At 42.5% G+C, this 10,819-nt stretch overlaps 1 protein-coding gene across 1 annotated transcript in view; it reads left to right on the top strand.

Moving 5' to 3' along the window:
* The first annotated feature begins 788 nt into the window (after nt 1–788).
* The window catches only part of LOC126100990 (synaptotagmin-5-like), a 313,202-nt gene continuing 303,171 nt past the window's right edge, over nt 789–10,819 (top strand). The window contains exon 1 of the mRNA XM_049911657.1: nt 789–848. The gene's annotated coding sequence lies outside the window, so the exon portion shown is untranslated. The remainder of the gene's footprint in view (nt 849–10,819) is intronic.

Raw genomic sequence — 10,819 nt, 5'->3', positions numbered from 1 at the left:
GCGATCTTTTAATCTGTTTATATCACTGGTTAGTCAGAGATTTTGCCTTTGGTTAGGCTACGATCTCAATGACCGTCGCGCCCCCCTCCCTCCGCCGTCCCGGATTCGCCCCTAACCTGTACGGAAAGAAATAACGCAGCGTTCGTAAGACTAGCACTCTGCACTAATTGTCTCGAGTTTTCTGTCGTTCCCTCCACCGAGTCAGGTGGCGCAGTGGTTAGCACACTGGACTCGCATTCGGGTAGACGATGGTTCAAATCCGCATCATACCATCCAGATTTAGGTTTTTCGTGATTTTCCTAAATCGCTCCAGGCAAATGCTGGAATGGTTCCTTTGAAAAGGCGTGGCTGAATTCCTTCCTCTCATCATCATTACTGACACAATCCGCGCTTCCGTTTCGTCTCTAATGACCTCGATGTTGAGGACGTTAAACCCAGTACTCATTCCTTCCGATCCCTCCAGTGTAAAGATCGTTCACACGTACAAAAAGTGCTTGTGATCATTGGTGAATCGCCTGCGAATGCTCGTTCGCTTGTGTTCGCGCAAATTCTCTCCGCTGTTAAAGGGGCTTAGAAGAGCTTTTTAAGCTCCTAACCTTGCGAGGTAAATTAAGAAGCAAATAAAGAAAGCGAGCTTGTGTGTCAGTACGACGGAGGGAGACGCCAGTTGAAGGCTTCATATGTAGGCGGAAGAATTGGGAGGAAGGGGGGATTTCGTGTGGTTGGGGGGGGGGGGGAGGGAGGCGGGTCAGTAGGAACCGCTGCGGGCATGGGCATCAGTCGGCGCTGCACACGCTACGTGTACGGAGGCGATAAGCGGCGGTCGTCGTCGCGCTCAGCACACACAGGTAGGTTGCGTGTGGCTACACTGCATGAATACGAGGGCAGCAGCGGCCTCTGCGGTCCAGGGGTAGCTCGCGCCACTACCCTCTAGGTCAGAGGTCGTGGCTCTTTCCATCCGTGTTTCATCTCGCACGTGTGATGCTTCACACCTTGCAGATAGGCACACCAGACAAAAAATTACTCACCCCTAGGAGACATCACGCTAATACCGTCCAACAGCTCCTCTAGCCTTGATAGTGACGCCAAATCTTCAAGCAAGGGAATGCACGATTTTCTTCTGGTATCCCATATCAAGGTAAACGCCGCACAGATACCAAACTGCGCGGATGTTGATAGATGCGTTTGAAACGGTTCTAGGTGTTTGACACGCGATTAAGATCTGTTGATTTAATGGGTCAGTCGTGTATGCGATGGGTTGCCCTGAGTGTTCGTCAAATCAGAAACGTATCTGCGCAGTCCTATGAATATGGCCGCTGTCATCTTAGAACACGTACTCATCACGAAGATGTTCAAGAAAGGCCAATCAGTGGAAAATGTTCCTATCGGAACACAAAAAATGTGAACATGTTCCTGTTTATGTATCTCATTCCTTCCTTTCTACTACCCCTGTCTCTTCTCACTGTCACTATCCCTCTTTTACAGTTGTCATTGTCATACACTCTGTCTCTCGTTACCACTAGCACTCACCTACTTTCATTTCCACTCTCTTTATTCCTCCTCTCCCCCCTCCCCCCCCCCCCCCCCCAGCGCCCCCTTCCCACCTAGTAGCACTGTCTCCCTCACCCTATTCTGTCACTGTCGACTATATTCTATTACCACCGTGTCCTTCTCTTTCTTTCACACTCCTTCGCTCTTTCTATAACACAACCACCGTGTACTATTTTCCAGTATTTATTACTCTTCCGTCTCTTTGCCGCCAGCACTATCTTCTTCTGTCTCAGTACAAAAAGCACGAATATGTTCGCGTGCCAAAATTTTTGGGAAATTTTTTAAAGGTGCTGAGGAAGGTATATTAAAGCAACTACTACACTACTTTTCGATCAGCGTCTTTTAAATAAACAGTAACAAATTCATTCGCATTTTTTGTGTTGCGATAGGAGATTTTTCCGCTGGTTCCCTTCTTTTCCGTCTTGCAGCAGGACATGTAACCCATATGGAAAACAATATATTCCTCAGTAAAATTTAGACAGTTTATTTATATGAAACTGAAATAACGCAAAACTAATTTTGCACATGAGATCGGATTTTAGGTGCAAAAAAATTTCGCATACTACAACATGGGATTCCCAGATGACAACGGAGATGTTTTACAGCGTATTTCTCCTTGCAACATCACTTTGTAAACTACATTTTCGCCTCACTCCGTATTTTACGTGCGTATTCTACGTGAACAAGTAGAGTAAATTTGAACTTGTGTATTTCGGAGATGGATGAATATGTGAAGAAAATTTTCAAGGGTGTTCGAGATGGGGATCTTAGGAATAGAGCGTAAAAATTGAAGGCATTTGCTGTGAACAGCGGTCTTGGAATCCTCGGCTGGGTTTTGTCCGCTGGTGACAGCGAAAATATAGTAAAAAAAACCTTTTTGTGTAATTTTCCGAGAAACTGCCGATGAACTAACCGTACCTCCTTTAGTCTCATCAAGCCCACCGTAGACCCCGTAAAATACAAAAAGAACCAACGGATTTGCTCCATTTGCGTAAGCAGGAGAAAGTCTGTAATATTCATACTTTGACTCTGTGCTGTAGGACAGTAACACTAAGACGATCCTTCTGTTGGGTACACAAATGGCCCCTAGTCCGAGGGCTATCCAAAACACTAGATCCTACCGTTTTATCCCCAAGAGAACTCGAGGTATGAGCGTCGGAAAATGCAGTTTTATGCGTAGCGTTTTGGAGCATATTATATGAATGCTGTCACATGCATACCGCTACATGGACGCCAAAAATGTTAAAATAAACATCCTAGTTCAAGTCTGATTGAATAGATTTGCTCATGGCACGAAAAATATCCCCAAAACATCACATAAACGCATTCCACCTGCACTATAGTCCGTTCATCATAAGAACAAACCTGATGTAAACATTGCACTATGTATTCTTACGCGTTTGCTGGAGCCTCATTGGGTTTCCATTTCACGTGGCACCGCACACACGCTGTCTCGAGTACTGTCAAGTACGATAATAAGGGTACGTTTTGTGCTGTGCGTCACGAGTACATCGTCTTAGCGATAATACGGGACAACAGTTTTACCGCCGCACTGGCCGGTCAGTTGGTACAGTTAGGCTGCAGTGTCGTGGCCAGATGCAGTTCATACGCAAAAAAGAGACGAGCAGAGGAGCAATACAGATTCGAATGTCATTTAAATTTTAAGCAGAATGAAATAATACACTGTAAATCTCCCACAATACGCTCCTTAGACGACTAGACGAAAACCGTAACACGTTATCGTTTTTAGCTAACGTACTATTGTAATTAAAAACAAGAATGATGTAAATTCCTGACTTAACCACAGAGTAATTTTTCTGCATAAGCTATGTGTAACGTAAGAGAGTATTGAAGGATTTCACCGTATAGTGAAACCACTTAAGTATTACTTACAGTCAGTCGTCTGGTAATCTCTTAGCTCCTTCCTTATCCGAATCCGAGAAATACAGTTCAGTTCTGGAAGTGTCACCTGCTACGTTGATAACGAGCCTATCAATAACAGAATCCACGAAGCCAGCCAGGCGCAGCATTTTCTCTTCTTCTTTTGTGACGGGCCGCTCTATATCCCGCCAGCGTTCGGCAATGAAGTCTGAAAAAGCTGCGTGCGTTAGTTGCAGTACGTCTGGCAGCTTCTCGGGCCAAATCCCGCAGTTCTGTTGGGTTCATATTGTAATGGTACAGTAGCAAATGTGAAAAAGCAGCGCTTGTATGATGTGCTCGATACTGTGAATAGGACTGTTTTTCATGTTTTTACGGTACCTCTGTCGTATAAAACGATGGACATATTCCAAATAAAGAGGATTTGGTTTATTTTTGCCTCAAAAATTAAATTATTATGTTTTCTTAATTTAAAAAACTTTTATGAACAGTCTTTCATAAAACATCGATAATTAAGAATATGTATTTGAAATGGAAACAGGAATTTCGCGCCCAATATATAATTAGAAACAAGAAGACGTGCATTATTCATAAAAAATGATGATGAGTTTTATAATTACGAGATGTAGGTATTTCAAATTGAACGAGAAAAAAATGATAATGGGGTGATTTGAACCAACGCACAAACAACGACTGCAGAGTCACAGTCTGTTACTCTACCAGCTGTGCTGCACATAAAATGCATTCGTGTTTATCATCTACGTTGTATACAACGCCGGGAAGACTTCAAAGCCGATTATTTCTGTAAATTTTTGAAAAACGTCAAGAACAACTAATTTCTCGGCACTTTCTAACCGTGTTCCACAAGCGTGTTTCACTACGGAATAAAAGCAGCCTCAGCCATGCCCGAGGCAGGATTCGAACCTGCGACCGTAGCGGTCGCGCGCTTCCAGACTGTAGCGCCTAGAACCGCTCGGCCACTCCGGTCGGCTGAATAACTGGTATTTTTCGTAAGTGTTTGCTCATAACCGAATTAAAAAAATCGAAATATCAATTTGCCATAGCAGCAGTACTAAAATTTTTCGTTTTGAAATAAACCTTTCTTAAAAATGAGCAATTTTTATTTTTTATTTTAACTGCTAATGAGGCCAGTGTTGTTTGCGTTTTAAGATTTTATGTGGTGTCCGGAATTCTTCACAAAATATCGGGTGTGAGATTTTAATGTGTCACAGAGGGCCTGGGTCACTTATTATTTGTAAGTAGCCATCCGGCCGCAGTTATCTAAACCTTCTTTAACCGTGTTTTTTCAGTTATCTTACCCATGGCTTTATCTAGCTATTCTGCTGTGTGTCTTTGGGATTTTATTACGGGCTTTTCTGAAGCTCACCTTATTGGAGTTGCATTGCGATTCTTGTGGGGGGGGGGGGGGCGTGGATGAAACATGATTTTCGATTTTATTGAACTTTTTTCATAGATTTTCACCATGTTCATTGATGATGATCAAGTCCCATACTCCTTGACAGAGCGTAGGGGAACGATGCGGGAGACCCGCACCGCCGTACTAGGCAAGACCCTAGTGGAGGTGATTTGTCATTGCCTTCCTCCGACCGTAATGGGGATGAATGTAGATGATGACGACGACACAACAACACCCAGTCATCTCGAGGCAGGTGAAAATCCCTGACCCCCACCAGGAATCTGACCCATGACCCCGTGTTCAGGAAGCGAGAACACTATCACGAGACCACGAGCTGCAGACTCCATGTCCGTATCATTAAAGCGAGGGCGCTGATGACCTTACTGTTTAGTGCCCTCAACTATAAGTCATTATCATCATCATCATAAAATCTACATTGGTTTGAAATATTGCATTATTGTAGAAAATGGGAAAAAACGATCAGTGTTCTTTTAATAACAATCCCGGTAGAAACAAGCAACCAACACGTGGCATAAGAATCATTGCTGAGACAGTAACGTCCTTGTTGCCGTGTGTTGTGACATAATGTACGCAGATAAGAGTCCGCGGAGAACACCGTGGCCGGTAAATGCGCTGACGTCAAGGGCGCGTGTGGGGAGGGCGGTAGCGGTAGGCCTTCTGGGGGCGTTGTAGGGGAAATGCGATGCGCTGGAGGGGAAGGGTCGTTCTAAACTGAAGCCTACGCTCACATTTATTGTAAATATTAAGTGGGGACCTTCACGTCCACACTGGCATGGCGACAATTAAAAAAGAACTGACTTCTCTGCTTTGGTTAGTCTCTAAAAAGAATATCGCCGAAAATGCAGCGATATATTCTCGCCTGACTCTCAGAGAAGCGGCATGAGTGTCGAATTTTGAGTAAAACCTACACATTTTTCTAGTTGCTATGTTAAAATTTGCTTCTTTTGCCAAAACACAGCGGAGCTTGCACGGACTCCCGTTACTAACATGTTGTGCAGACACAAATGCAAGAGAATTCTGAATCAGTGGTTTCTTAAGTTTATTAAGCGAGGAACTGAGGAAAAGTGAAATCAGTGGCTTATAAAAAGCACATCCCCAGTTACAAAAAAACGTGTAGTATGTTCGCTTATGTTGTTCCAAAACCCACAGCATTTATCGTTTCACCAGCTATCGAAGGCAAGACTTGCCCCCACCAGGTCTGTAAGGTATTCCTTGCTGTCGTCGCCGGACGATCGTTGTATTGCAGAATGGCACCGTCCAAACCTGGAAATACCTTTTCAAGTGATGTAGCAAAGTTGTTCAATGTTTCATTTACTTTAAAATATTAAAGCGTTCTCTGTCTTTTCTACGAAACAGTTAAAGAGAGAGGAAATTATGGTAACAGTAATAAAGTAAAACTTAGCAACAGTACACCTTTACCCGCTCGAAGCCCTTGAAAACGGACAAATTGAGACGAAAAACAGAGTTCTTCTACCCGCGTTTTCGCCCTTTAGCATTGACTATTCGTAAGGCCCAGATGATATGATCTGCGGTTACATCATGATCTTTGAGCACAGATGATTTTTTGTAGCATTGAACCACCGATCACTTCTCAAGAAAAGCAGCGAACGGTAGAAGAACTAAGTTTTCTTTTATTTTCCTATTTAATTTAATGTTTTGAATCTATGTGTCTTGAAACTGAGAAAGAATTTTCCAGTCTCCATTCGATTTCTGCGTTTACTACAGGAAATAGTATGAATAAAAAACAGAAACTGGTTATGTCATAAACCGGTTATTCTGAACGGTTTTAAAAGGCCATTAAACTAGTGTAAAAAAAAACGATATGACGGAAAACCGGCCACACCATTCACACAGCGCGCTCATGGGCACTCCCAGACACGACAGCTTCTCCCTAACATTCTGCCCCGTCTCCCCTACGAGTCCCCTTACTGCGCAGATTCCGTACAACCGAGTGGCACCCACACATCACTTCACTGCCGTGACGTACGTTTGCGATGGATGGTCAGATGACCACCTGGTACAAGTTCTGCACCAGCTACAGCGCCGCAGAGCGACCAGTGTGGTCTTTTAAGGAGGTTACTGATAATTTGTCCGGTGAGGTAAGAGGTACTTAAAGAATCGAGAGGTGGCACAGTCATTTGACAGTCGTTTAAAATTTTGTAGTGTCTTTTTGGAACAATTTTGTTAACACAATTTCTCCTTGTGTAGGGCCTCTAAAAGAAATTAGAAGCAAAGCCCGATGCCTTTTATGCCCAATGGATGTCTGGACACTGTTGATGGGACTAATATTTGCAGAAGGTACGCCAGTGTACAGATATTCTTGATCGGACTGTCTATCGTTTTCTTCCAGTCACCGTGTTTTCTTCTTGCAAGGAGGCGAACAGTGTGCCGCTGTTGTGTGTGGCGACGAGCAGTGTGCAAGGTCCGCTGTAGCCACAACGTCCGCCTTCCGGACTGCCCCTTCGTTCTCCTCCAGAACATATCCTGAACATATTTCCTCCTTTCTGCAGGCGGCAGTGAGCTCTTAGTGTCTTACTCGATGCAAGAAAAAAAATTACACTCAAAACGTAAAGAAACCCATTACGCAAGAAAGATGATCCCAGGGACATTGAACCAGCAAACCCCTGATTCCCTAAGGAATCGAACTCTCATATGTAAACCAACTTCAAATGTCCGATTATTTCACAATGGCTTATTGTGTTAAATATTTGACGTTAAGTATGTAAGCTAGAAAAAGCTTAGAAAAGGTTTGACATTACGTTTAAAGGTTGTTGCAAGTCGCTAAGTGCTCTTCCTGTCAAACACGGAGTGAGTCTCGTATAGCCTGGTCAATTTGCCCTCCGTTTTAATCAAAAGCTAATTTATCACGTATCTCACTGTTTAGGACATTATGTCTCCTAAACAGTGCATTATACAATACTATAATTTTGTGCAGGTACATTCAGTGGTATACGGGGATACACTGTGCAAAACGTGTTGCGAGTAGAGTTAGTAACAAAGAAGTAACAAATTACATCATCATGCCTGATGCGGCGCTGTATAACGAGATAAACTTTTCCTCTTTCATCATTTTGTGGCGAGAGGGAAGAATTTGAGTAAAGGTTCGACATTATACGTATTTGTAAAGTTTGTTGGAAGTCGTTAAATGCTCTCATTCTCAAATACTGAATAAAAAATTTCTGGGCATTTGCGCGTTGTGAGTTACACTGCTGCAAGACATATACACAGATATTTTCTTACTGCGTTAAAGCTATATCATATGATTGTACCTCTTAATGAACAGATTATGACGACAACACTCAAATTCGGTGAGTAGTAATATGAAATAATGAAAATCGCGTTTTTGTTGGCGCTGGAAGCCGTTATACAGACTGCCTGCAACTGGTACTATGAATCATGAACCACAACTGCATTAACCGATAAGTAATGTAAATAAAATATTGTTGTGTAGATGCTCCTTTCGCAAATACTGTACTGCGTTAACAACAAGCGTCGCCTTTTTAGTTCCACAAACGACCACCAGATGGCTTCTATTCAGATGCGACATACTTTTATTTTTGTTATTTCTTACTGTTGAAATAGTGGCAGCTAAGAATTTAACCGAGTAGTTTGTTCATAGTGAGAATTTGAAGAAACAGTACTCTGAAAAATTGACCTTCACGCGATGGTTTCCGTAGTATGACTTTCTTTACGATTTTCTTTATACTTGGGGCCATTCCATTTTTTGCATTTTCTGTTTTATTTTACTCTAAATAAACTATTTATAAATCAGATGAAAGTATTTCAGTTTTGTACCTTACAGTTATTTGTGTACATTACATATCACTCATGTGGCGGCAGCGCAAATATGCCAGGGAGTCACACTCGCATACTATGTGGCTAACAAATCGACAACAATGCCTCGAGTCCGTTCATCTTTTGGTAAACAATCATATTCAGCAAAAATTATTTTACGTTGATTTGCAAATTTCGAAGCCGGCCGGAATGGCCTAGCGGTTAAAGGCGCTACAGTCTGGAACCGCACGACCGCTACGGTCGCAGGTTCGAATCCTGCCTCGGGCATGGATGTGTGTGATGTCCTTAGGTTAATTAGGTTTAAGTAGTTCTAAGTTCTAGGGGACTTATGACCACAGCAGTTGAGTCCCATAGTGCTCAGAGCCATTTGAACCATTTTTTTTTGCAAATTTCGACGAGGTCGTGCTCCCGTTAGCGATGAAAATCGACCAGACTGTGGCACTGTTTCAAAACAAAACATAAATAAATAAACAAAAAATAAATGCTATGGAGATAGTAGGTACTTGATTTCCTGTGAAATACTTCGCAGGGCCGGTTTAACACACTGGCTCCCATGGCATACTTGGGGCCATTCAATTTTTTGCATTTTCTGTTTTATTTTACTCTAAATAAACTATTTATAAATCAGATGAAAGTATTTCAGTTTTGTACCTTACAGTTATTTGTGTACATTACATATCACTCATGTGGCAGCAGCGCAAATATACCAGGGAGTCACACTCGCATACTATGTGGCTAACAATATTCTGGGTCGTCGTCCAATCCATATTATTCTCCTTCATTGGTGCCATGGTCTTCATCACCGGGTAATACTGAGAAGCAAGATAATGTCTCACAGAAGTTATGAGGATGGGCAGATGTGTATGCAGAAGCTTTCAGATGAAGTTATTGACACTGGTGGAGATACTGCATCATTATTTAGTGTAAACTCAGATGAATTTTTACCAGTCGAATCTGCAAGTGAAGCTGGAAGTGGACACGGGAACAGCCATAAGTAGGTGTACAGTGTGATAAGTATACAGTGTGATACGAAAATCTGTAAGTGTGTTGCAAAGGAATCTAAGCATTGGGGCTCATATTTTTCGTAAAGCACAGCGCATACAGGCGTTAGAGGTAGAAGGCGCCATTATTATCGATTTTTTCAGTTTGATTTTTGTTACAACTTCAACTGGGGAACGTAATTAAAAATTATATGCAATTTATCTTGCGCAGTGTGAGTAATACGTAACAGTGAATAATAAATTAGTAATAAAAAAGAAGGAAAGTACAAGAAGACTTAGCCAGGTGCTTACGGATGCCTTTCATTTTCCTTGAGCTCTTGAAAACCGTAGGCCACGAACATGATTTGTTACTGGGACCGTGATCCGCTGTAACACCGAGTCACGGCATTCTATTATGAGGTGCCACGCGACCACGGAGGTTTAGACAGAAACATGTCCATGCGTTGTATTTACTTTCCGAGTCAAAAAGAAGAAATTTTTGTGAGCTATTTTTAACTCACGTGGCAGTCGAAGTGTTAAGGCCCAAGCGACGCAAGCGGCCGCTCGGAGCGACAAATTGGGAGGTACGCCAGGGAGAGCCAAGTGCAAAATTTGTACATGGGATCTATCGTGATTTGTAGTGGGGGTGAAACTGTACGGTATCAGATGCAAACACGTTCGAGCAAACAAGGGTCGGAAAACGAGCTATTTGCGACATAACTGTAAAAGTGTTTTTACGGAGCTTCTCTGATGTCAATACGAAATACAGTATTGTCCTAGTTATTATAGCCAGCCGCTGTAGCCGAACGGTTCTAGGCGCTTCAGCCCGGAACCGCGCGGCTGCTACGGTCGCAGGTTCGAATCCTGCCTCGGGCATGGGTGTGTGTGATGTCCTTAGGTCAGTTAGGTTTAAGTAGCTCTAAATTCTAGGGAACTGATGACCCCAGATGTTAAGTCCTATAGTGCTGAGAGCCATCTGAACCATCTTCATCATGATCAAAGGCAATAGTTCCATGTTATCATTGATAAGTGCAAAAGTTGTTTATAAATAACGGAAACATGTTTTATATAACTCGACGAAGTATTGACATTGTTTTATATTGTACAGTGTTTTTTAACTTTGCCTTTTTTTTTTGAGAAAATTGCATTTTCTAGCGCTATATGAAAAATCTGTATT

Source organism: Schistocerca cancellata, chromosome 9 (assembly GCF_023864275.1).
Source record: "Schistocerca cancellata isolate TAMUIC-IGC-003103 chromosome 9, iqSchCanc2.1, whole genome shotgun sequence".
NCBI classification, from domain to species: Eukaryota; Metazoa; Arthropoda; class Insecta; order Orthoptera; family Acrididae; genus Schistocerca; species Schistocerca cancellata.
The sequence above is the reverse complement of the archived record's forward strand: the minus strand, read 5'-3'. Positions and strand labels throughout refer to the sequence as shown.